We start from the raw sequence: 25901 nt of genomic DNA, 5'->3' as shown, positions 1-25901 counted from the left end.
TATTAGCACATTCACGACCGGCAGATATTTTACTTTTCCAATACCGAGTACTGACGAAAATAATAAAATTCTGAAACTGTACATCGCAAAGTATCGTTAGGGCGAAGATAAAAGTTACAAAATATGTTTCGAAATATCAGTGTTGTAAATATATGGTGTATAAAATAAAGAGATTATTATAATTTCTATATAATCAAGAATACAGTTTGAAGTGACGTGAATTCACGTCAGCGGTCGCGGATGTGGTAACGCGTTGGTCGCCATGAAATGGGTGACAGGACTTTTCACGAAGGAAATAAAAAAAAATTAATTCCAAAGTTGAGACGGTAATGGAAATAAATTTCGATAGGATTTGTGAATTTTGTGGGTTTAAAAAATTAAACACGATAAATCTTAAATCTAACCTTCAACAGTCTCGAGACAACATTTTAACTTCATAATAATTTTCACGTGTTTTAGTCCGACAGCCAACGTGTTAATAATGGAATAATTAAAATGATACGCGATCCCGTTCAAAGAACAGAGTAAAACGGTGCTATTCGAAGAACACGAGAGGCCTCCGCTTTTTCTTATAATAAAAGAATACTTTCGAACGTTTCCTTTTGCACCATTAAATACACCTCTTTCCTCGTTTTCGGGGAACTTTTGTTCGAAGACACGTTCGTTAAGTCATTAAAACCGGCTCAAACGTGGCGAACGATTCGCGAGCCACCCTGTAGACTGAAGGGCGAGGAATCCAGGAGTGGAAACAGTCCGGGGGAAAGGGGGCTCAAGAGCCACGAATTAAAATGCACGACGTCTCTTCTCTTAGTAGGTTCAGCTCCCCTACCCCTCGGGGCCCTGCCAACCGCAACCCTTTCTTCGAGCTGCCTTTTCCTGCGAGTTCCGACGCATGAGCCTCCCGTTCTCGTCCGAGGTCGAAAAATGACTGGGCTGAAAAGGAGATTCCGCTGAAAAGACCTTGTCCCGTTTCATTCTTTCGAGTAATTGGGATTCCTCGTGGCTTTCCTCCGCACGGTCGCGTTAAACACCGTTGCTGGCATTCATGCCCGTTCGGGCTGCTGCTCGTATTTACATGTATATTAGTTAAGCCGGCTTTCGCAAAACTCGGATGCTACGGTCGATGAATCGGCAACTCCTACTCCACGGGCTCCTTTCAGGATTTCTCTCTTATCGTCCAAGGACCACAGAAAGCTTAGAGCGATCCCAATTTAGCTAGTTTCCACGCCGTGACGCCCTACGATGGTACTTGCTCGTTGATACGAACCGTGCCGGGAATTTTTGTCTGGCACTCGGGTCATTCGTTTTCCGGTTTTACTGTTTCAGGCATGATTTATTTCTTCTTCTCGTATTAATGTAATTTCATTGTTAGGGTTAACTTGGATTAAAAGTAGTATGGAAAAAATATAAAAAAAAATATCCTAAATAGTGTAGTTTTCAAGGAAAAGTGATCTTCCTTTGTGTGCACAAATAAGGACATTCGCGCTAAACGATAGTGTCGTTAATTTTTAAGTGTTGTGTCCTCAATTGTGGATGCCAGGTCTGAAAAGGTTAACCCTTCCAGTCATGGCGGTACGCAGATATACTCGTTACAGTCTTATTGGAATTGATTGTTACATGTACGAACATGACTTGCTCGTTAAGAAGACGAATCACCCGTTTGACATGCAATTTGCAAAGGCTTGTTTATTTATTAGTGATTGCAAGCTGATGAACTATAGAAAGGCACCTTTTTTTAAAATAAAATCAATAGTAGATAGACTCTTACAAAATTAGAGTTATTTGTTGCGCGATAGAAATTAGGTAGAAATTAATTCTGTGCTTAATATTTTTAATTAACCCTTCGAGTGCCAAGGAGTGATAGGTATATCGCTGCTCGAAGCTGTAAGTGCTGTAACTGATTAAAAAATCAATTTTGCTTTACGAAAGTAAACAAAAATAAAACAGTTTTTATGAAAATATTTTCTGTATACAAATTTTTAACATGTTTTTAGTATCGTGTAAAAATTTCATGAACTTTAAAATAAAATTGACCGAAATATACATATTTGTTTACAATCATACATCTTTGTTTAAGACTGCAATTTCTCAGATATGTATGATAAGCATTTCTCAGATATGTATGAAAATTTCCTCTGGCACTTAAAGGGTTAACTATGGTCATAAACGATAGAACGTAAAGGCGCATAATTAATTTTACACCTGGACATTTTTTGTATTGAAATTTTCATGTCCAGCTGAAGCAAAAACAACCCTTGAGTATTATTTCTCAAAAGAATTTGTCTGGGTTGGATTGGAATATTTCGTGGCTCGAAAGGTTAACTTCCAGGCGAGTCCCTGTAACTGAGAGAATAATTCCCCGGTATTCAAATGAATGTTTACGTAAACTCTTCGTGGAACACCTAGAATACCATCGAATATTTTGTGATCTCACCGTAAGATACTATTAATAAATCATCTGCGGTTAGGTAACCCGCATGGGAACTACTTCTGCGTACATATGTATTACACTTGGAACGCAAATATAGGCGCAAATGACGAAGCCGGAGTTACTCTTGGATCCTAACTGGTATTTGTGAACCGTTCCCATCGTCACCACGCTAACTAAAATTTGATTCGCTCTGACGAAATCGGCAGGACGAACGAGCCGTTCGCTGCACAAATCTATTAACTCCAGCAGTCACGTAAAATTTGGAACATTACCGACGATTATTTTTTGGCTATTCTTTCTTATTAATTTTATATAAAAGAAATTTTAAAAGGAATGTACATTAGATCATCACACTTCTCAACGTTTTGTTTTATGGAGTCATTCGATGTGTGCAATGAACGGCTTAAATGGCGTATCTACATAAAAAATTGAACACCATCTTCTCGTTGCAACAAATCAGTAAGATTCGCAGTAAACAAAATTTCCTCCCAAGAAGACATTTAAATTTTGATAAAGAGAATCGATCGAAGAGCTTTCTCCTCCGCAATTACCTTCTATTTCTCAAATTCCACGGAACAGGAGATTCTCCGAGCAACACAGCGCGCCTGAATCAAAAGTTCCCGCAACAGAATTAAGCCTGTCTAACCGTAGCTCCCATTTATACAAACGAATGGAAACGTACAATAACAATTTAAGTAGCAGAACTACTGCTCTCCACGTTTAATGTTTAAATCCCTGTTTTGAGTTAAGACATCCACTTGTGCCTCGAGCACTCGAGACGAAGGAGATACATTATAATTTTACTCCATTCATCTTGTCGGAAGATTTGAACGTTTCTACTAACAAATTCGACTCGTTCCAGTTGGAGAAACTTTTGCCAAGAGCCGATCTAGCGAAATGGGGCGACGGCCGAGTGGCCGGTCCGAGCCGCGAATATGATAAGGTACCTTTTCCGAAGTTACTCCGAAGTTAGGTCAGGTGGCCCAGACAGTTGGAAGCACAATTAGCTACCGCCAAGATTTCTCTAATTGCGAGCAAACAACGCAAATGAGCAGCGAACGAGCGCTTTCTTGCTTGCAACACCGGCGCACAGGTTGAACAATACATTACTTCCGCTCGTACAGGCCGCGAGCAATTTGGCGTGTAATCCAGCGTGATAGGCGGGCATTCGCGTTGTAATGTCGATCCCCCGCTTCATTTTTTATCTCACGAATTCTTCGTCTGTAACTGATTCGTTGTCGACTCGTCCGTTCGCAATTTTTTATCTCGTCGCAAAAAGAAGGATTTCTAAATTATTTCACCGTGCAAGATCCGAATATTAGAGCGTAGGAACAAGCAAATGCTAAGGATTCGGTGTGGGGCGAGTTAGGCTTTATCTCCGCGATCCACGTGGTTCCATTAAGGGGGCGTACAAAGGCGCGCCCGGAAAATTACGAGACTTGTCAGCGACGCCCAGTTTAATGGTATCTGATAGTTTCTTAAATGAGCCGCGATAGCCCGTAGGTATAACGCGATAAGATACACTTTTAGGACGTGTTTTCATTCACGGAAACACATCAAACGAAGTTTCGTGGACGTGGATCGAAGAACTGAGATCGTCAGTGACGAATTTCCATGGATTCGTGATTGAAAGCTTCGAATTTTCCAGTAGGCGAAAATGACAAATGTGATCCAGTCTTATACGCATTGTATAGTTTCAGTCAGTCCCGTAAATATTCGTACCCTCTATGTTATAGATACATTATATGTTGTCATTAGACAATTATTTACAAAGAAAATTCAAATTCAACTTTTTGTGAAAATATCTTCTTTATACAAATTTTGTTTTTTGTTAAACCTATAACGTTTTATGGATTCTACAATATATCCATGTATAAGCTTATTTATATACTTATATTTATAATCCATACTGAAAAATTCATTTGGTGATATCAAAAGTATTATGTAATTTAGTCAAACTTCTTCAATAGTCATAGACGGTACAAATATTTAGGCAATTGACTGTATATTGATAGACAATGTAATCATCCCTTTAGAGTCAATTATTATAATGCACGTCAGCAACTCGTTTCGGAATATTACTTTTGACAACGATTCTGTGAAGTTTCGCCCTCGCCTATTGTTAAAAGTTGGCTCGATAAGGTAAAACAAGAGGATCGATGTTATAAGGCTGGTTCCAGGATGAACGCTGTTAGCATCGCCGGATAAATATGAGCTCGTTAAGGGTGGTGGTACCGCCAGGAAAACACTGGCCAATAAATTTCCAGCATTTTCGCGAAAAGAGGGGGGGAAATGTGTAAACGCCTCACGGCAGTTTACACCGTTTTATGGGTTTACTCTTTTAGATATGAACCGTTCGTTATGAAGCCAACGAAAGTTCGTCTTTCGTCGTTTAGAAGTACACGATTCATTTTTCAGTCGTACGTTTTATCACTTCTGGTCGCGTCGTCTAATAAGCTGTCGTTCCACGTTACGCGAAATTCTTCTGCCCGTTATTACAGCGCTAATTGCGGGCATACTTTTATCGAATCGACCAGGCAACCGTAACGAAGCGGAAACGCTAAAACCGCAACAACGATAAATGCGATGTGTTCTTGTCGCCGATTGAAACGTTGTTCCGCATCGGAGGTGCAATGAATATTGCAACGGTCGATCAGCATGTCCCGAGTGTAGTATTACACGGCTTATTTACACGTGGAAAATACAATTATCCTTCGAATGGGAAGGAACGGAATGTTTCAAATACGCTACGAAGGCGATAAAAGAAAAAGAACAAGTATTTCTGCAGGAGTCTAAACGAAAAATAAGACACGGAAATTCGAACCAACGATCCTCGGATCCATGGTCACAGATCAACCCCGCATTCTACCGTTCGTGATCTTGTTTGCCTCCTTATCCTCTTTACTCTTTACTTTAATATTCTCTAGTATTGCAACAATACATTTCTGCAACATCGATGAACACTCTTGTAGCCATTTTCTACTAATTCTCGACTACATTCAATATACAGAGCATTCCAGGACCCCCGCAATCGAATGTAGCAATCCTCAATCGCTCGGTGCGTACTCTGGACTCGGTTCGCGACTTGGGAGAGGTCAGCTCGCAATTAGTTCGAAGAGGTCGCGAACTTACTCCGGGGAATAAAGTTACCGCGGATTGGATTAACTTGCGTACACAAACGTGGCGCGAAGCTAGGTCGGACGTGCAATTTGTTTCTCAGGGTCGTGCGCGGTTACCACGGCATAACCTCGGGGGCGTTCCTAGCACCGCGACGCGAGTTAGACAGGCGCGCTTCCTCTGGCGGTGCGCGAACGCTAAGCATGGAAAACGGAGTCTCGAATGGAGTACCGTTCGACAGAAACCCGTCCTTGTTACACGTACTCGTGGAAAATCTCCGAGCGAAGGCACAAGTATTCGTACAATATTTGATAATCTTCTCCTTGGTTCAACGTTTCATTTCCTCGGCTATTATTAACCCCAGGATTGCTTCGACCGACTTGCACTTCCTGGGTCACGTCAGAACCGTACTGAACTGAAACTTCACTAGGGTTCAACAATATTTTTACATGCCCAGTGACCATATACAAGAGTTAATGTCAGCCTAGAAAATTCTCTTCCAAGCTGTGGTCTGTTTCTGTTGGGATGTCCAGCAAGTTCTTGGCAATTTTTAAAAAAAATTCAAACGCACATTTGAATAGTGATACATATTTATTAAATTGCATAAGTACCATTTTGATCCACAACCTTATTTTGTCTAATTTAAATGAATGCTGCACGTTCCCAAACAAATTTGTAATTGTAAATATATATTTAATTTGGAAACATGAAGCATATTATTTAAATTAGACTTTCTTTAATAGATATAGAAGGTACGAATACTTATGGGCCTGACTGTATACATATACCCTTAAACAGTATATCCCTTAAAAGATGGAAAAGTTGTGAAACAAAATGGTACCCATATAATTCCAATATCCCTTTGAAAGTTTTATAAAAATCGGCACGAACATTCTGGACAACATTAGGTGTCAGAAGAAAGAACAGTTGATACATTCTAAGCTAACATCAGGAAAGTTCCGCGGTGATACTGCCAGCCTTTTTCTAACTCAACGAACAAAACAGCCGGTTAACTTTCGTTTCGCTGTCGGGCAGATCGCCAGATGCGGGGATACGCGCAAACGAATCCGTTGCTTCTTGCATCGGTCGAGTGCTCATCGAACGTGACTACACTCTGACAATGATACATACGTACACCTCGCGGATTCTTTGCGAACTCCCTAAGCCGTGAAGTAACGCGGATAACGGTGCAACCGCTCGTTCGAAAGAAATTAATTCCTTTCTTATTACGTCGTTCGGTATTAGCTGCGTTTGAACGATACAGTTACGTTTCGTTAACTCGCATCCACGAGTCGTTCAATTTGCGTCTACAGTCCTCCTCAACGACTGTTTTATTCGCCTCGAGTATATTATTTACTTATCCGTTGCGCAATGCCAGCGGTATTATACATCCGAGGTAAACGTTCAATTAAGGGAAATGGGGAGCGAGATACGCCTTAAGTGGCGTTACTAGATGTAATTGCAAAGTATATGTACGTGAATGTGTACATAAATGGGAAAAGGATAAGCAAGAAAAATAAATAGTACAATTATTGTACAGAGGATGTAAGGTACGGGGAATTGGGAATGGGTAATGGTTGGGAATAAAAGATCAAGCGTGTTTAATAACAGGCACCTTATCGGCTCTGCTATAATTTCTATCTACGCAGCGTGTTATCTTTCTCAATTTGTTACACGCCGTCGCGCGGAAAGCAAGTGAAAGACCCTAGTACAAATTAATATTTCTCTAAAGGCCCTGTTATCTACCGATCACGAATAGGTTCCACCTACAGGTTTCGCTCGAGGACACCGCGCAGAGATCGGATCTATTTAAAAAAAGAAAGGACTCGTGACTTAACCAACCCATTTGCGGAATATTACCTGTAATTATCGTATTTTCCGGTCGATTTTTAATGGTTGCAACGATCATTTGCATCTCTGCCGTCTATATAATATATTTTTACTACTTCATCGAGTTCAAAATAAAACTAAACGTACCAGGGCATAAGACATGTAGACTTTTCTCGTTGAAATCTGTTAATCAACCTAATTTCACAGCCAAGAAATGATACTCGATAAGTGCAATGCAACTGTTGCAATTTAAGGTTCTTTCCCCTTTTCGAGTACCGAGGCCCATCGAGCGCGCCGGTAAGAAACGGAGTGACACGATCGAGATCGCGTGACCGCCTAACTTGCAACATAAATTATTTATGAACTACGACTCGCGGTGTGGTGTGTCTGGACCGACGAGCGCGTGCACGAACTACAGCGGGAGAAACACAAGCGCGAGTCGCGGTCCGACGACCCGGACGAGCAGCATTCTTCGTACTAATGTTCGTCATTGTAGCGCGTTACGTTCCTGTTGCTTTCTTAGGACGAGCGTAATAGCTCCAACCACCAGAATCGAACTTTCCAATCGATCGAAAATCGAAGCGGTTGACCGCGATTATTATATAGAAAAGGAAGCAAGAAGATTGGCGAATCTCGAACGCAACGAGTGCCAATGGAAGATGTTACAGAGTTATAAACTCACAACTATCGGCAAAATGAGGAAAGTTATTATAAAACTAACGAAGAAAAAACACACGGCCAGAAAATGGGAATCGTCGTCGATTTAAAATGATCGTAACTTCCAAACAAATGCTTGAAACACAAATCGCTCGTGGAACATCTCAAGTCAATCCATCGATTGCTTCTCGAGACTTTGTAAAACTAGGACGAGAAAAGTGGCATCGAAGAAAAAACAAGCTTTGGAGCTTTAACTTTTACTCTTCTACCTCTTCCTTTTCGAAAGGCTACTACTTTGTTAAATCTTAGAATATCGACGCGTTTCCAGGCCGTAGTTGCAAGATATCTGGTGGCTTCAGCAAACGCACTCAAAGGAAACGTCGACTTTGTCGTCTAAACACCCTCGGAGCTTGGCTTAATAGCAACAAGAGACGGATCGTGTGAACGCGGGAATACTTTTTCCGTCGCGTATATTCCTGAAGCGTGACGTGACAACAATCGCGGAAGAAAATTCGAGTTGCACCGGGACACGTCGAAACTACGGCATTAACGTAAATTGCACGTATCCTGCGAGCGCTGTCACGACGATTGCCCACGCGTTAACGATACGGACAAGAATGTATCGCGAATTCTACGCTGCGGCGGTAAACTAACGTTAGCTGGTGTGTGCGCAGCGCGCCGGCGAAAAGAAATCAAGACGTCACGCGTGCGTTTTGCCTATGCGAAAGAGTTCAATTTAAAACAGTGCTTCTCAAACAAGAGCGTTTATGTACACTAAGTACAAGTAAATTTAAAAAGTCAGTTTTAAATTTTACTAGAAAGGTGAGAATTTAATATAAAAAGTACAAAAGGAAATCGTTTGAACTTTCTATTTGCAATAGGACACTGCAATCTTAGAAAACTTAGAAGACCTTCTTCCTGAAATTCAATTTTTCCTACGAATTTCTATCTTTTCAATGTTTATTTTCGAATCTAAGCATCCTATTAGTAAACTGTAAATATAAAAAAGTTTCGTTTCAGCATCCCCTATAAGCTGATGTTTTTTTTAAAATTGATTTAACGAATACAAACATTTTTCTGATCCCATTTCTCGATGGCGTATACGCCTTTCGCAATCGAAGGGTTAATCTACGATATTAAATGAATTTCAAGAAACCCCATTCAAATCCACAGTTCACGTTAAGTTCTATGCATTATTTGAGTAACTAAATTAAGAAATATGAAGCTATTTAAATTAAATGAAAATTGTGGGACTATTAACAAACAGATACAATCTTTATTTCAAATTCGATTCCAGTGAGTTCCAACGGTTCCCTAGCGAAAGTTAAATTTGAGAAGCACTGATTTAGAAGAACACAGAGGAATAAATTGGCGTTGATTATTCGACGCACGTGACGCGTCATCGTGGAATAATGCTGGACTCCTATGAAAGGAAAAGTAATTGCAAACACGCCACATTCCGAGTCGCCTTGGTGTTCCGCTTAGCGCTTTTTCGCGACGTGACTCGAAGGGATCGCGAACAAGAATATGAAACCGACGACGAAGCAGCCGTTACTCTTTCTTTAATCCAAAGTTTTCCTCTAAAAGCCGCTATCCGCGGAAAATCCTGCAACGTTGTTGCGCGAGCCGAACGGTAAAAAGCGGCCGAGACGACAGGATTTCTCTTCGTGGCATCGAATAAATCCTTCTCGGACCATCGATGCAAAAACGGATTCACTTTTTGCGCGGTACGTCCGACGATTTCGCATTTTTCAAAAACTAACAGCGATACGGAAATTCGTTTCGCTGGGAGAAATATGTTAGAAATATATAAGGTAGGTGAATTTTTTAAAAGTTTAGATTTGACAGTATAAATCGCGACGAATCAAACAATAAACATGTCAATGTTCTGAAGGACCGATTGTGCAGTCTATAAACCATATACAATAAATTATCTAAATTTAAATATTTGATCGTCATTTTTCGAATGTATTAAATACATACAAGTCAAGAGCCTAATCGATAAGGAGACTCAGACTCGAAAGGTTTTTACACGCGTAAAACCTTTTATCAAATGAGAATTTTCTTTACCACGAGCTCGAGTACAAGATAAGAACTACAATGTTCACGTTAGTGCTTGATAAAATTTTAAGCACTTTCCCCATAATAGAGGATTTCTCGATAGAACGCCAAGGACAGGTAATTGACGTTCACGTTAAACGAACAATAATTTACGATCGATTCTTCGACGAATCGTGTAGTCGACAAATTGTGTGTCAACATTAATGCGCGATAAATCAGTAATATAATCTTGTATGTAACTTACAGTGAAGGATGATGTCGTCTGGATATTTTTGCGACGGCTGAAATTCAAAGAAAAAACAATCATTAGACACGGCTATTACTGTTGGAATGTCGATTTTTAATTGGAATCTATTATCAGTCTTATTTAATGAATCCGTCGTATACATAGTCATAAACGAGTATTAATCTATTAAATCTCTCAGGCAAGCGCCGAGATTAATAAAGAATTCAAACTACCAATGGCGAGCCTTGAATATTGAATACTTCGATATCAACGGGATTGCGAGACAACCAATACGCGTCCAAACCGCGACGCATAATTAAGGTAGACAGAGCGATGAATAACACTTGAAATGAATGGGATAAAATATGGAACAACAAAGAAACAAAAAAACTCACAATGTAACACACGACTTTTACCAATCAGTACCTCAAAGCGTTATGACCAGAAGAGAAAAAATAATAATGACTAGATTGAGAACTGAGCACTCAAAAATCACACATGAGCATCTACTACAGAAAACGGACCCTCTCCACTGTGACTCCTGTGATAAGGAAATTACAATTGACCACCTACTGTACGAGTGCAGAAGATTGGAGCTACAGAGAAGGAAGTATAACTTGAACTCAGAAACATGTGCAAAACATCATCAACTATCTCTAGAGGACTAAACTCGACAATAGTATATAATATCACTAATCAAACCGAAATTCAATTCCCGTCGATAATTACCGAGCAATAAATGCGACGAAAAATAAAACCATATAAAAACAACATTTGAAATGAACCTAGAAATACATGTATCTAGTGTTTTCTTAACTCGAGTACCTACAGTATAGAATTGTATCGTTACCAGTTCCAATCGTGAACAATTCCATTCCCAACGAAAGCCATCATGATCTCGAACGATTAACCTGATTTTACTGGTTTGACGGCCTCGATTTACCTTGGTCAAGGCGTTTATAAAACGTAAACGGACACGTGTTCGACTTCTACGAACAATTGCCCTTAACTAATGCCCTTAACTGCGATAGTTTATAGCTCGACACTGAATCCCTGTACGCAATTGCTTCACCATTGACGCATAGGTGAAGACGAGAGAAGACACGAGAGGGGAGAAGAGCAGAGGGTTTTACATGCGCCGATATCGAGCCACTCTCTCGAGTCGCTACACGAAACCGCGGGCTGCAGGATACGCAGCATAATGCACCGGATATGAACTGGATAATGCCAGAGGTGAAGTATGTTTGCTGCCAAGGCAGACAAAACAACGCTAAAATACCAATGACGATGAGAAATGCGACTATCTGTGATGGACGCGCTATTTGCCATCCCCTAACAGTAGCGATGTGGCGAATCCAATGGCATACCCATTACCGAGGATGCCTATCAATTCTCAATCATTGTGCTCGACTGTCAAACAGTGGGATGCATTTGTTAGTACTTTTTGAAATGTCGATGTATACTCTGAACATCTAGTTTACTATAAACGATGCAAATTATTCGAATAACTATCGATCAATTCTGCATCTAGATAAATCTCTGTCTAAATTGTGAACTATTATTAGGTATTATATTATATTATATTAGGTCGTCTCAAAAGTTCATATCAGTTATACTTCTACCACTCAAATTAATATGTGAAATTTCTCTCACTGTACAATATTTCCTCACCTTTCTGATATAGTCATTACACCGTCACTATAACATTTTCGTAGCTTTTTTTATTAAATATTGACACAGTCTTCAACACGAACTTACGGGGTGACCTAATATAATTTTATGTGAATTCATTGTTTCGATTAAAACTAGTATCGTCGCTGATAATAAACGAAGTCGACTTGCAAGCCCTGAGAAATTTTCAAGTGTTTCGAAACTTACAGGTGAATGCTCTTCGCTATCGCGTACTTTAACGAATAGTAAAAATGACATACATTTAAACCCCAGTCAGTCATTCCCCCGTCGGATTTCAATGTCTCTTATTAATTAGATACTGTTCTTTTGACAGCGCCGATGGTGAAGTACGGGAATACGCGAGGGACATAAAGCAACCTGCTATTGAAACGATGCGACTCGGTAATAAATTTCAACGGCGACAGACAATAATGAATTTTATTACCGCGTGCATATTTCTGCCTGCAGGACATGCGTTTCGTCGGCGTTCTCTGTTCCGCTTCAAATTTCCATACCTTTGTACCCGTCTCCGCGATGGGAAAAAGTATGAAATACCGCAGAGTACTATAATCAAATTACGGTGCTGGATTCAACCTTAAATTTTACGCAGGACACGCGAATGTTCGGTCTTTTTAAGGCTGGATACTCAAAATGAAAGCTCCACTTTATGATTGACAGTCAACGCGTTATAGTTAACTACGTGATATTATTAACCTTAATCGATAACATATAAATACGTCTATCACTTAGGACGTTATAATGAATTCGAATTAAATGACTTTGTCGAGTCATATGCAGGTCAATTTGAATAGATGTTGCATGTGAGTAATATAAAACAAAAATTGGAAACATATAATTCAACTAATAAAAAGTTGGAAAATTCAGTCTCTTTTCTGATCGTCCAAATGCATACGATCTTTCGAATCGCGACAGTTCCTTCATCGAGTGATCGGGCAGAATATACCTAACAGCTATTTCAACGACGAATTAATAAAGATTCGCCAATTTCAAGGCTTGTTTGCGTATCCGACGACCGAGCCGAACAATTTTTCACGGGAAATATCTTTCGTTGCGTATAAAATTCAATTTGCATAGCCCCCTACTCGAAGCGAGTAGAATCTACTTTATAAAATGGCAAAGTCGAGTGCATTCTACGTATATGGCGGTAAAAGCGATTTCACGGTAGCCCGAATTTGGAGCAAGTCCAAGTCGAAAATCGATCGACCTTTAAACCAATCGGGTATATGCTTACCCCTTCTATGTTGGACAATAAAACGAACAAAGTACCGAGCGACCCGATATCGGGAACCGTTTCGATACAAATCTGTCCTTGGCAAAGAAGAGACATATTTCTATCATGATCCACGCGTACAGAAACTCTGGCTTAGGAGTTTCTCTAGGAAAACTTGTTTAGAACACAAGTTTGATCTCTCTTATAACTTGTATTTTTACAGTAGAACCATCGTATAGTAGATTATTGTGTACGAGGGGGATGAATGCTCTTGCGATAATCGAGATTTCCGGGAAGACAAGGTTTGGATTAATTTTATAACTTCAATCGCCACTTCAATCGTAAGGGACAAGCAGTATGCTTTTACAAAGTTTATCGCATCCGGTGTGTGAATCATACAAGGTACCCTATTCTATCATATTCTAATGGACTGTAGCACAAACCAAAGCAAAGCGATAATTTTAATACTAATTTAGTACACTCCGGATATTTATGCGCTTACGACAAGAGTAAATATACAAAAACATACAAGAATAATATCAATCAAATAATGATTGAAATAAAATTCGTAATTTCTATTAGTCCCCAACGAACTCTGCTGTTGAAGCGACTACAAGTAAACGTATATAAAAAGAAGATTTGGATATCTGCATCGCGTTACGAACATAAATCTTGTGTCTCCAAAAGCGTGACCTCGGTGGCCGTACCATTAGTACCACACATCCGTTCATGACGTGACAGTCAATGCGTTATCGTTAACTACGTGATATTATTAATCTTAATCGGTAACATGTGTCTGTCACTTAGGACGTGAAAATGAATTCGAATTAATTTAGCTAAATGAATCTAATCTAATCGAGCAACGCGACGAAAAGTGACCAACGACCGACGAAAGAGAACGCAAAGACTCCAATGATGAGTCGAGCAAAGGCTTCGTAGTTCGTAGCGAGGGGAATTACTCCACAACCCCTAAAGCTTCTGTCAACCCATACCCGTTCGCTTTCTTTCCATTCGTTTCATTCGCGACGCGCACGCGACAACGCAAAATTGAAATTCGAAACACAATCAGTCACCATTACCACCACGATTCGAGCCAATAAAACACAGATACCGTTTTTAACCGACTTCGAAAAGGAGGAGGTTACTCAGTTCGACATGTATATTTTTTTTTTTTTTTTTTACATTTACCAATATACGATAACGCGGATTCCGAAACACCGCGCTAAGTAGCAAAATTGAAACAAAGCGATGGAAACTAATTATCGGAAATGGTAGCACGTGTCTGTAACACCTTTGGGGGAGGAAAACGGTTACCTTAACAAAATGTAATTTTATCTTAAACAAAAATGTGAAGATACGGAAACGTATATAAAACGCGATATGTTTCTTGCTTTTGGGTAAAACCAAGTGGCTTATTCACCGAAAAAGAAATTAATTCGGGAAGTGAGGTACTAAGGAAAATAAATCTAGTTAAGATTCGTGAATTTAGATTAGATATCAAAAATAAGTATCACGACAATAAATTCCGTTGCAATCGATGTGTTAAATCGATAATGAATATTGAAAGTAATATTTCATGACAAGATTACTTAGATAAGCTTCAGGTAGGCCATAGGTAAGAAAGAAATAAAACACTTCATAAGTTCGTGTTGCAATAATTTAAAAGAATAGTATTTTGTTTGAACATACGTAGCATTTATCATCAAAATATCAGCTGAAGTATTTTATTTTTAAATAATATCCAGCTCCTATTATGGAACGAGTGGTACGTTCTGCAACGAATGTCCAAAAAAAATATTCTTTTCGCGGTGTAGTAACAGCTGTTCTGTTAACGGTGAACCGTAAATCGAACGGCATCCACTTCGTATGAAGCGTATAAACATTCCCCCTGAGCTTGTTTACGATGATCAATCGAAACGTTGGTATTTGTTCCAGTGTTTATATTCGAGATTCCGGGAAAACACGCAATAGATTGAAAGAATTTCAAACAGCCTTACGTCTGGATGGCATCGAATCGTTAATGAAGGAGAAAGGTCGTCCAATAACACCAACGATCGGTCAAGCGTTACCATTTTGATCTTAGCTAATAGAAAATTTCTAGCGATTATTATTTTGAATTCTATTTTTAAAGAAATCTGTTCTTTAAGCTAGATAAATGCCTCATTTCCGAATGCTGGAGGAATAAACGCTACAAATTTCTTCGCTTCACTTTCATTAAATAAACCCCGAAGCTTGGTGTTATTACAAATTTACAAAACCATCTAACTGTATAGATATATTGTATATAGATACCGAAACTATCGAACAAATTAAATATTGAAAGACCGACGGCCATTCTAAATTTCGTTCGTTTCGCTGAGTCAGCTGCCGCTTCGTCGAATCAAATCAATTTTGAAACGAAACGATCCAACGCGTGTACAATTGCCACGGGTCTCGAGCTCGGAAAAATGGCAAAACGGTTCCAAACAGAAACCCCGTAACTTCAAAGGAAAATTGAGACAGTTCTTTCAATGGCTGGAGTGTCGATTCGCTATATAAAAGGCTTTTTGCACGGCGAGTTGCGCGATAGGTGGCCCGCAATTTGCCATTGGACGTGAGCTGCGAAATAGAAAGGCAACATTTTCCATTTTTGTATCACGAATAGAAATCAATCGGAATCATCGAACATGTCGTTACTTATTTTTACTGTAGACACGCTTTTTTGTGTACACTTCCTATCAAAGTTCGCGTGTCACTACTCGTTAGAGTTGTCTAACTGCCTACTCAAACATTCAACCCGCGATAGCAAATCGTCACTCGTCGTAAAATCATTAATCTACGATACATGTTTGCCTTCAGAGACTGTAGCATACGAATATGGAACTACCCTAGCTAGATGGGGGCCAATGGGCACCAACAAACGTGTGCCAAAGACAAGACTAACGTAAACGTAATGTGAAGACTTACGATAACGCGAACTAAGCCAAAATTAAGGAGTTATGGAAGGCAAAGTAATGTCAAGAAGAATAGAAATAATTGTATTGTGATGTATGGATTCAGTGCAATAATCGAAGTGACAGCTATGCACTTAAAAAGACCAAGCAAGTACGATATATATTTGCATATGAAAGCAGATCCAACTCGAAAACGTACACTTTAAATAATAAAATAATGCTTGTACCGATTGGCTTGCTACGTTTAAAACATGATACTTAGCGGGGTCAAGTACTCGTTCAAGTACGGAACGGATGACTACTCGAAGATTAAGAGGATCATTAGATTCGACCGTACTGCGACCTCTATCGAAAACTGCTGAAAATCGTATAATCTAGTCGATCGCGACCAACGTAAAGCGACGGAGCCTCCTATCGTAGATATTTCCGAACGTAAATAAATTTTGTTTGATAACGGCGTTGTGACAAATCATTAACGTCGATGATAAAAAACAATTTACAAGATGAACTCTTAGCACCACGGGCGAATTATCGCGCAGGATACGAATACCAGCGTCGACAAATACGTTAATCGATGTCGATTATGACATTTCTTGGGGGCGTGACAATTTATGGCACTACGACCTGCTGTCACCCGAGTTAATGCGACAAGTCAATGACAACGTTGCCATCTGTCCAGTTATTCTAATAGCAAACTTCGCTCGCACTAACGATAAACGTATCTACCAATTAAACTCGACCGACACGAGAATTACATCTAGAAATAACCGCAATCTGGATAAGATGTTCTCGCGACCCGTAAATATTTTGCCGTTCATTCATACTCTACAGACAAAATCCTTTTCGCGACCTCGACGTCGTTACATCGAAGCGATGCGTAATCGTTACTGCTTGGGAGTGTTTAAATTTTTTTTTGGTTAGCAAGAAAGGACGGACACGGTTCTTGGAAATGGTGTATCATAATATTACGCAACGACCGTGTAATTCGAATTTGTACTCAACGATTAAATCCAATGCCACGATAATAATATTCTAAGATTTGCACGGAACGCTTAGATAGAAGATAGACAAATCGGTTGATCGGGTCTGTTCGTTAGGAGCCAACATAAATTGAATTTTATACCGTTACGTTATGTTCATTTTTATTAAGGTGTCCCGAAAGTTTCTTTCGCGAGTTGCACTCAATTATTTTATGTGGTCGTGTTTATATAAATAAACAATCTAATTTCATAGATATTCATAGATATTCAAACAGTAACGGAGCAAAATGAATCGTGAACAATTCAGTAATGTAACATAAAACATAAACTATTGTGCATGTATTACTTATTGATAAAGCAAAAGAAACTTTTGGGACAACCTAATACATGAATTTAGACAGCAGATTTTAGTGGTTTATGTAGGGACAGAATATAAGATTCGAGAAAATAAAATTACTCTCGTCGAGTAAATATCTGCTATCAGATGGAGCAAAAATATTACACGTATTAATAGTTAATGTTACTTGTTAGCGTGATAAATCTCAATCATAAAAGTACCGAAAGAAGCATTGTTTAAACATGGTACATTTACTCGTTTCGAACAGAGCCACTGTGGCTTATACATGATAATTTTATTGACATTGTTCCACGCAATTTCATTGTCACACTTCTGCATTATTTTGTCATGATTCGCGTGGTACCAAAATAATACATATTACCGAACAAGATACTTGATATGATACTTCTTTCAGTGCATTTACGATTGAGAAGCTCTCGCGTTACTTCACATGCTCCGACGATATACATAATGCAAAAGAACTATCGATGAAGCGAATCGCACCTCAGACTCGGGTGTTACTCGGCGCAGGTGTTAGACGAGAAAAAGAGGAACCGGTAGGTGCGTGAGGTAACGCGAGTCCCCTTTAAATCGGCAGCACTGCGCTGGGTGTTGCATAACACTCACCTTTTCCACTTTCCCTCCGCTCTTTCCGTCAACGAGAGTGGTGCTGAGTCGATCGTTCGGTCTTCCGTGCTCGCCCACGTGCTGGATACTTGTCGCCCCTCTTTCTCGCTTTCTTTCCTCTCATTCCATCTTCGTCCGCGGAACAAAGGCCACGTGAAAGCAGCAACCTTGGCCTTTGACGTTTCAACCGGGACCTGTTCGAGGCACGAGTCGTTTCGTGCGTGCGTGCGTGCGTCCGTGAGAAACGCGCCCTTTACACGCGGTCGAATGGAGTTCTTTCTATAGTCACCACTTCCTCAGACGGTGACAGTCAACAGGATCGGTCCTTTCGAACAGTCGAACAAGCGTTTCCTGACACCGATCCAGTAACTGACCTTCTCAACGCAACCGGTTTTCGCATGCACGTCGGGTCCGTTCTCTGTCGAACCGCCTCGTGACCATTCACTCGACGTTCACCACACCGGTGCGCGTTCGCATTCGTCGATAATCTACCCCCGTATTCGATATCTCGTCTCGAATCGATTTGCTCTCGAGAGATTTACAAACGTACGTCACGGAATACCGTAGGACACTTGCGCCCCGAGAACGATAACACAAGTACCAGGCAGGGTCCGTGTCGCAAAAACGGAGCGACCTTTCGCTTCGCAGAAAAAGCGGATACAGACGCGAACTGCGCGACGTCTCGGCGAAGACTGCCGAGGTGAGCGGCCGTGAGTCGACGCGAGAGCCTCGGCGCTCGACCCAAACCACTCGCGAGTCAATGACGGAGAGACGTGATTGGCCGGAGCGCGAGCAGTCTCACTACATTGGACGTCACCGACGACCACAGAGTCAATAGGCTTTTTAATTAAACGATTCAAATGTAACCGCGATTACGCTCTACCGAGAAATGGACCAAAGTTGCGGGTTAAATGGAGTCTAACGCGGACATTAGGATAAGGCATTGATTCGAGTTGACTCGCTACGACGCTTTGGAGCATATGTACCTCGCGACAATTTTCTCTGGCTAATTCCACATTTTATTGGGTGGGTCTGGTGTTAATATCACGGGACAATATCAATGATAAAATACATAAGACATACTTTTATTAAAATCTCTGTTTTGTACCTAAATTTGCATAAACATCAAGTTATGACATACTCCATAAATTTCGAATATAATAAGTTGAAGTTAAAACCACGATAAAAATCATACGAAAATTGTTTATTCGATACCGAAATAAAATGTAGTAGTTGCACTGGTTTCATATCGTCATTACCTTACAAATGAAATTTTTCCCAGTCTAGCGTGTATAGGAGGTCGGCAAAAATGCTGCAACGGATGACTACCGCCTGGCGACCGCGAAATGTTAATCTTAATTGCTTCAAGATTGGCCGAGCCATCAGTGGTTTGTCAACTGTCGCTCCCGTTGACGATAACCCTAGAAATTGAGGCGAGCAGCCGACGAAACGGCTGGCTGTTTACTTTTCATGGTGCAATCTCGCTGTATAGGATGCAACGGCGGGCGTCCCGGCGCGGGACACCGACGGTTTTTTGGTCACCGAAACGAAATTAAAGGCCATGCGAACGCACGATAGCGAGACACGCGATATCTTCGGTCTGGTGAATTTCATTGCATTTCCTGTACAATATTCAAATCAGAAGGGGGACGAAATAAAAGTACGAACATGTCCCAAACCGAAATTTTGATTAACATCGCCGTGACCGGAAGAACGAAACGCGTGCGGGTTGGTGGGCCTATACACCCACGCACTTTTTAGGAATAAAATCGGCACAGGATCATGGGAGAATAATATTCTGTTCGGTATATGTCACATAATTCACAATTTGGTCTTGGAGAGGCGTATATTTCAGTTGAAAATCGTAGGACCTACCACGGTCTCAAAACCACTAACATATTCGTAAACATACAAATCGTTAATACATATACGAATTTCATAAGAATATCATCGTTTAAATGTCATTACAGCCCCAGCGATAACAAATACTATAAATACGATAAAGGCTTGCGAAACCACGACGTTCTCGAAGTCTTTCAGGTGGATCGGAGAACCAAATCCAACAAGTTATGAGAACTTTTCAGCGCAAATTAACACGTATACGGGGCCACACTTTCTCCGATATTTCGTAAGAAGATAAAGTCGCGGCACGAAAATATACCAGCTACCAGCTAGATCGATGCATATATTACGTACAAATCAACTTCCAAACTTGTTGACGCGCGACAAACCGCAAACTAATGTCGAACATGCAGGTTACTCGGTACACGGGTACTCGCACTTCTCGGTCGCGCATATGACCGGGAGTATTTATAGAATTTACTAGTTCTGTCCTCATATTTTCGTACTAATCGCGCGAGAGGACTCGGTCAACGGTATCCATTCACCAATCCAAACCGACGCTTTCCTCTTACAGGCGAACTAATTCTATTTGTCTATCTTCGCGTTTTATTTCTACCTAAAACGGACCAGTGTCGGGATGAAAATAACGTGATACGTTCAGAGTATTAGGTGGAGGCATTCATGTGAGAATCAACTATGGTTAATACTCTAGATAACACTTTCAAAGAGTATGTACAGTGGCTGTAGAATGTATTCATACACCGATCAATTTCCCAAAAAACTTTTCTGTGAAATTGTAGTTTCTTTGTAACTTCTATTTTTAAAATCAATGATGTATTACATATTCTCGAAAGTCTCTAAGACAGATATAGTCCAAAAAACATTTACTAGTTAATATAATTTGTGAAATTAACAAAAAATTGCGAAAAATGGGTAAAAGTATAGAAGCAATAAGTATTTGTACGATTCTTATGACGAACCACTTACAGTAGAGTTTGTAACGTAAACACATAAGTTATTGCTCCGTGCGAATTAGAAAACATCAAATTTCTAGTAAAGTACTTTTAAACAGTTGTGCGAATACTTATTGCTTCAACATTTCTATCGATTAATACGAGATAACCACGCACGAGATAACCGCCAAGCGGAAAAAGGACTCGGAATCAGGCTGATTAAATTAACTACAGAGATTTGATTCTGATCGCTCCTCGTTTGCGAGTTGATTATTCGCAAGCGATACAATTGGCCAACTGAACTTTTTCGGTTTTCGGAAAGCGACGATAATCCGCCAGCACGTAAAAAAAGCAGAGCACCGAGAGTGGGGAGGCCGGGAGTCGCGAACGAAGCGAAACGCGTGACAAACACCGTCGATCCAAAAAAAAAAACTACAAACAACCACGAAGGAGAAGTCCGCCGCGGAAACGGACCGAGTTATTCCGAAACAGTACCTCAGATTTGTCATTCATATTAAAAATAATAATCACCAATCAAAGTATCGATTGCCCAAAACTAAGTCTACGTAATTAAGACGCAAATCCGGTGTGAACGTTTCCTCGGCGCAGAATGATTCCCGGATCGAATGGAGCGTTATTCGTTCGCATAATTAATGCAACGCGCACGTTCCCCGTGATTCCGCCAACGAGCCCAGGTATCCGCGATAAATCTCTCCCATGGTACTGGAATCGACGTGGAATTTTTCCCAGGCTTGCGTTCGCGTATCTGGTCGAATCGCCACGTTTCTTCTCTGTACGATTATATTTCTGGCCTAATTAACGCGTCTAAACGCTTACGGGTTATCTCCGGCGTCGATGGTGGGTTTTCGCACGAAACCTGCTTAGCGACGATGTTCTCACAACGATGACAACGTGTGCGAGCCGGTTGTACGCGTCCGGTGCCACCTTCCTCGAGGACGTGTGCTCGCACGTCGCGTTATGCATGACCAGGGTGTTAAGTATGAAAAGGAAACACAGAAGAGGCTCTTGCCCGCGGACGTGAGACGCGCGAGAGGGCGTCACTCCCCAGGCTTCCTGAAAGACAATGGAATCCGACATCCACTTCGAATCGAGCTACCTGCCACCGGGGTTACTTCCGTTTCGCGTTTAACGTTACGGAATTTTCATTTCCCGTAACTTCTCTAACGACCGCTAGGCACACAGCGGACGTAATTGGTTAACGTACCGTGTCCCCGTTCTCTCGATAATTTCAAAATGAACTTAAGCGGTCGCATAGAATATTCCGTTACCCCTCGAAACACCCTGAAAGCTACGGGATGTTTAACGAGCAAACTGTATTACCCTAACGCGAGGATCTCACCGCTGGAACCGCTGGAACGCAACGAGCTTCTGTACTATTCCGTCGTTCTAATCGAATAATTAGTTGATACGTGCTCCCGTCGGGCCGAGATGCTTAGAAATTTCTAAACTCTCGACGCATGCTGGGGTTGCACCGTGTACATTCGTAATTTATTAAACGTTGCGATTCTTTTCGATACCACGGGTCACAAAGCATTTTATTCGATACGTATGCCCCCATTTTGAACAGTTAACGTCAGAAAACGTGGCACGAATCGAGGCAGAAGCGGTACGAAGAGAAAAAGCTCTCCTTCACCTTTTCAGAAAGACTACCTAGTCTCGCTGGAGAAGCGATCCGTTTAGCGTAAAGAAGATTTCGTCAAATGACAACACGTTTCCACATTTCTGCTCGCGGTAAACAACGTAATTTACGGTGGTTAAATTAAATGCACTCGTCGGCGCTTCCGCGAAATCGTTCGGATCTCTCGCATAAAACATTTCGTTGATCCATGTAATACGGGCTTTAAATTCGGACGTCGAGCCGCGGAGCGGAAAGCGCGCGGAAGGTGTCTACCGTTCGAGCTCCCCGTGCAAAAACTGATAAGGAAAATATATATCCCCACTTGACTTGGCTTCTATACCCTTTTTCGCCCCCTTAAGCTTCCGAGCGCTGACGAGGTATCTTGGAGACTGGCCAATTTACACCCCAGTCTTCTTTCGAACGGTTGGATAAGAACGGAATTGAAATAATCTCTATTCCCGCTGCCGGAACGCAACGTTTCGAAATACGAATGATTTAACCTAGGGAAAGGAACCATGCGCGGATTATGTTTATTCCGGTGTGCTTTCCATTCAATTTCGCCTTGCTCGAGTTACTAGCAGTCGAAACCGAAAAGAATGAGGTTTTTTTAATAACTACGAAAGGGAATGTGTAAGTTAATGTTTATGTTAGTTTGTGTTAGTTCGATTAACTCAATTCTCTCCTTAATGTTCAATTATGTTCTGTTTGAACACATTCGTTAACACTTATTCGTTAACCAACGCTCCTTGAAAATAGAGAATGGAGGCACAATTCAATTAATATGTATCTAGTTCATATTGTCAATAATTCAGTAATTTTAATATATTTAGTAACTAAATATCGAATAAATGAAAAGAAGATGTACATTAACACTTCTAGACTCGGTTCGAATGAAAATAAAAATATTTGTTCGTGCAGCACTTCATACTCGATAGACAAAATCCTTCTCGCGACCTCGACGACGTTACATAGAAACGATGCGTGCTCGTCGCTGCCTGGGCGTGTTTACATTTTTTTTTGGTTAGCAAGAAAGCACGTACGACGCGAAGGACGGATACGATTCTTGGAAATGGTGTATTTAAGTCGACTGATCACAATATTACCCAACGGTCGTGAAATTCGAATCTTTACGCAACGATTAAATGCACCGCCACGTTGTGTACGTACCTAGTTCCCTATGCCACGAATCCCCACCTTGCAGTAAGAATTTTGTCAAGAATTCGGTAATTTTAATATACACTACCGCGCAAAAATATCGAGACACTTGCTTCTGTTCTATAAAACATAGTTTAACTTTGTACGAAATGTATTTAGAACGCTTATATGAATTGTAATTCCTATTGTTATCTTTTTTGAGGTATCATAGCATAATGAAATTAATTCTTATGTACGAATTGTATAATGAGGGCACGAGCATGAAATTGTAATTGCTATCTTTTTTGAGGTATCATAGCACAATGAAATTAATTTTTATGTACGAATTATATAATGAGGGTACGAGCATGAAATAATGCATAAAATATCGAATAAATGAAAAGGAGATGTACATTAACGCTTTTAGACTCGGTTCAAATTAAAATGAAAACATCGGTTCATCCAGCACACGTAATCGAGCAGTGGCTTCGCGTAGCGGCTTTAATTACTAATTATTACTTCCTTTTCCCTGTCCCACTGAAAGGTATACGAATCACCGCGGAAGGAAACGGTTAATCGTATCCCTTAACTAATTGCACGCCACCCGCGCTTATCGGGAGGCCGAGCGAGCCCGCGAAAATGTTATTTGCTCTATAATAATGCTTTTACGCTAAATTAAAATGCTTCAAGCGCTTCCGTTAATGGCCCCGGATAACCGTTAATCGTTCCCTAACGACTACACGAGTTGGCAATTTCTCCGACAACCGTGGAATTTTAACCCTTTGACTGCCGGCGCGCTCTAACAGAAAACCATCGGCATTGTGCAACGCCATACTTGCCTAATAGTCTTTGAGGATGCCTGAGAAGCATCGTTATACTCATCGTCGGGAACGCTCCCGTCGTTCTCGCGTGCAAGGTTCTTATTTATGAATGAAACGCAAATGTGGTGTAGGAGGAAATAAAGCCACGCCAACTCGCCGAGACACGAGAGTCGAGATCTCGGAATATACAATTCTCTTGTTAGAGACTCCTTTTCTACTTTAAATTTAGGAAGACTCGATCCCGTAATGTTCAACGTTCCTGATAAAAAAAGAAGGTCGAAGTACTCTTAACATACTCTTGTACTGTGCAGTAATTATTAATTTCACACGTGAGAAATGAACTTTCGATCGACTTTATCGTCTCAAGTAAGTCACCGTCGCTGTATGCTAATGTAGAAAGATCTCTTCGCTTTCAAAATCCTCCCTTGATAAATTGAATTGCTTTATGGAGAAGCTCACGGTGAACATTCGACCCGTCGGTAATCGTTCGCACACGCTGGTGAGTAAGTACGTGGCGGAGACATCACGGAGAAGTAAGTCCGGGGATTGAGCCCGAATTGCAGTATCGTGTAAATATACTGTTGCGATTGCTATACATACGGCACGTATCAAGAGTAAGCGCGGCGTATGTAGCGTCGAAAATAGCGGCACTTGCCGCGAGCGTACAACTGCCATTGTGTACCTAAAATCAACGATTATGGCTGTAGCAGGGGGATGCCGGCGTTTACCGCAAACGCGAAGGTACCGGGAATAAGCTCCAGAATCAACGATCGGCTGACATTACGGCTACTGGCGCGTACCTGTGTTCGTAATTAACACCGTGCCGCGCCAGCTGGCTGTTACAGACCCAACAGAGCCATTAACGCAAAGAAGCCAAATCCTTCCGGCATTTGTTTCACCCTTTCGTAATTACGCCATGGATTTCGTTCGCGTGAGTTATGGCGCGGTATCGTTTCCGCGTGTATTTGTTCGGCAAGGCTAGATCTAAATCAGGATGAAGGGTAACTTATGACCCATGGGTAGAAGAATCCTGACATAAAAAATGATCCGGCAACTGTGGTAGTTTCATAACGTGCTACGACCGTTATTTTAAATTATTTACTGTTACTTTCGATAAAAGAAACATGAAGCGAACGAAAGAGATACCCTGGACAAATGAAAGATAACTGTATCTGAAAATATCTTCTGCTCCACGGCATAAAAAATTGCTATTTCAATGTTTGCAAGTATTACAAAATTCAGCAATCGCAACACCAAAGAGTGTGCACATTGAATAGAATCGAGAAAGCTTCTCTATTACGATCTGTAATTCAGAACTGAACTTTTCAAAAGACTTTTACTCTTGAATTAATTACTGCTTCATCCTATTAGCATTCTAACCACCTTGAATCTTCGCAACGTGTTAAATACG

General features: G+C 40.7%; 1 protein-coding gene across 3 annotated transcripts in view; it reads right to left on the bottom strand.

Moving 5' to 3' along the window:
* The window catches only part of LOC128892113 (beta-1,4-N-acetylgalactosaminyltransferase bre-4-like), a 94071-nt gene that overhangs the window by 55782 nt on the left and 12388 nt on the right, over nucleotides 1-25901 (bottom strand). The window contains exon 1 of one of the 3 annotated variants that reach the window (XM_054152239.1): nucleotides 18102-18803. The exons of 1 other annotated variant lie outside the window; for it this stretch is intronic. The gene's annotated coding sequence lies outside the window, so the exon portion shown is untranslated. Of the gene's footprint in view, nucleotides 1-10340; nucleotides 10380-18101; nucleotides 18804-25901 lie in introns of those variants that run through there. One more of the 3 variants, XM_054152236.1, reaches the window with a different exon arrangement.

The sequence above is a fragment of the Hylaeus anthracinus genome, unplaced genomic scaffold, assembly GCF_026225885.1.
Source record: "Hylaeus anthracinus isolate JK02 unplaced genomic scaffold, UHH_iyHylAnth1.0_haploid 12002, whole genome shotgun sequence".
Lineage (NCBI taxonomy): Eukaryota > Metazoa > Arthropoda > Insecta > Hymenoptera > Colletidae > Hylaeus > Hylaeus anthracinus.
Note: the sequence above shows the minus strand (reverse complement) of the source record. Positions and strands in the feature narration are given on the sequence as shown.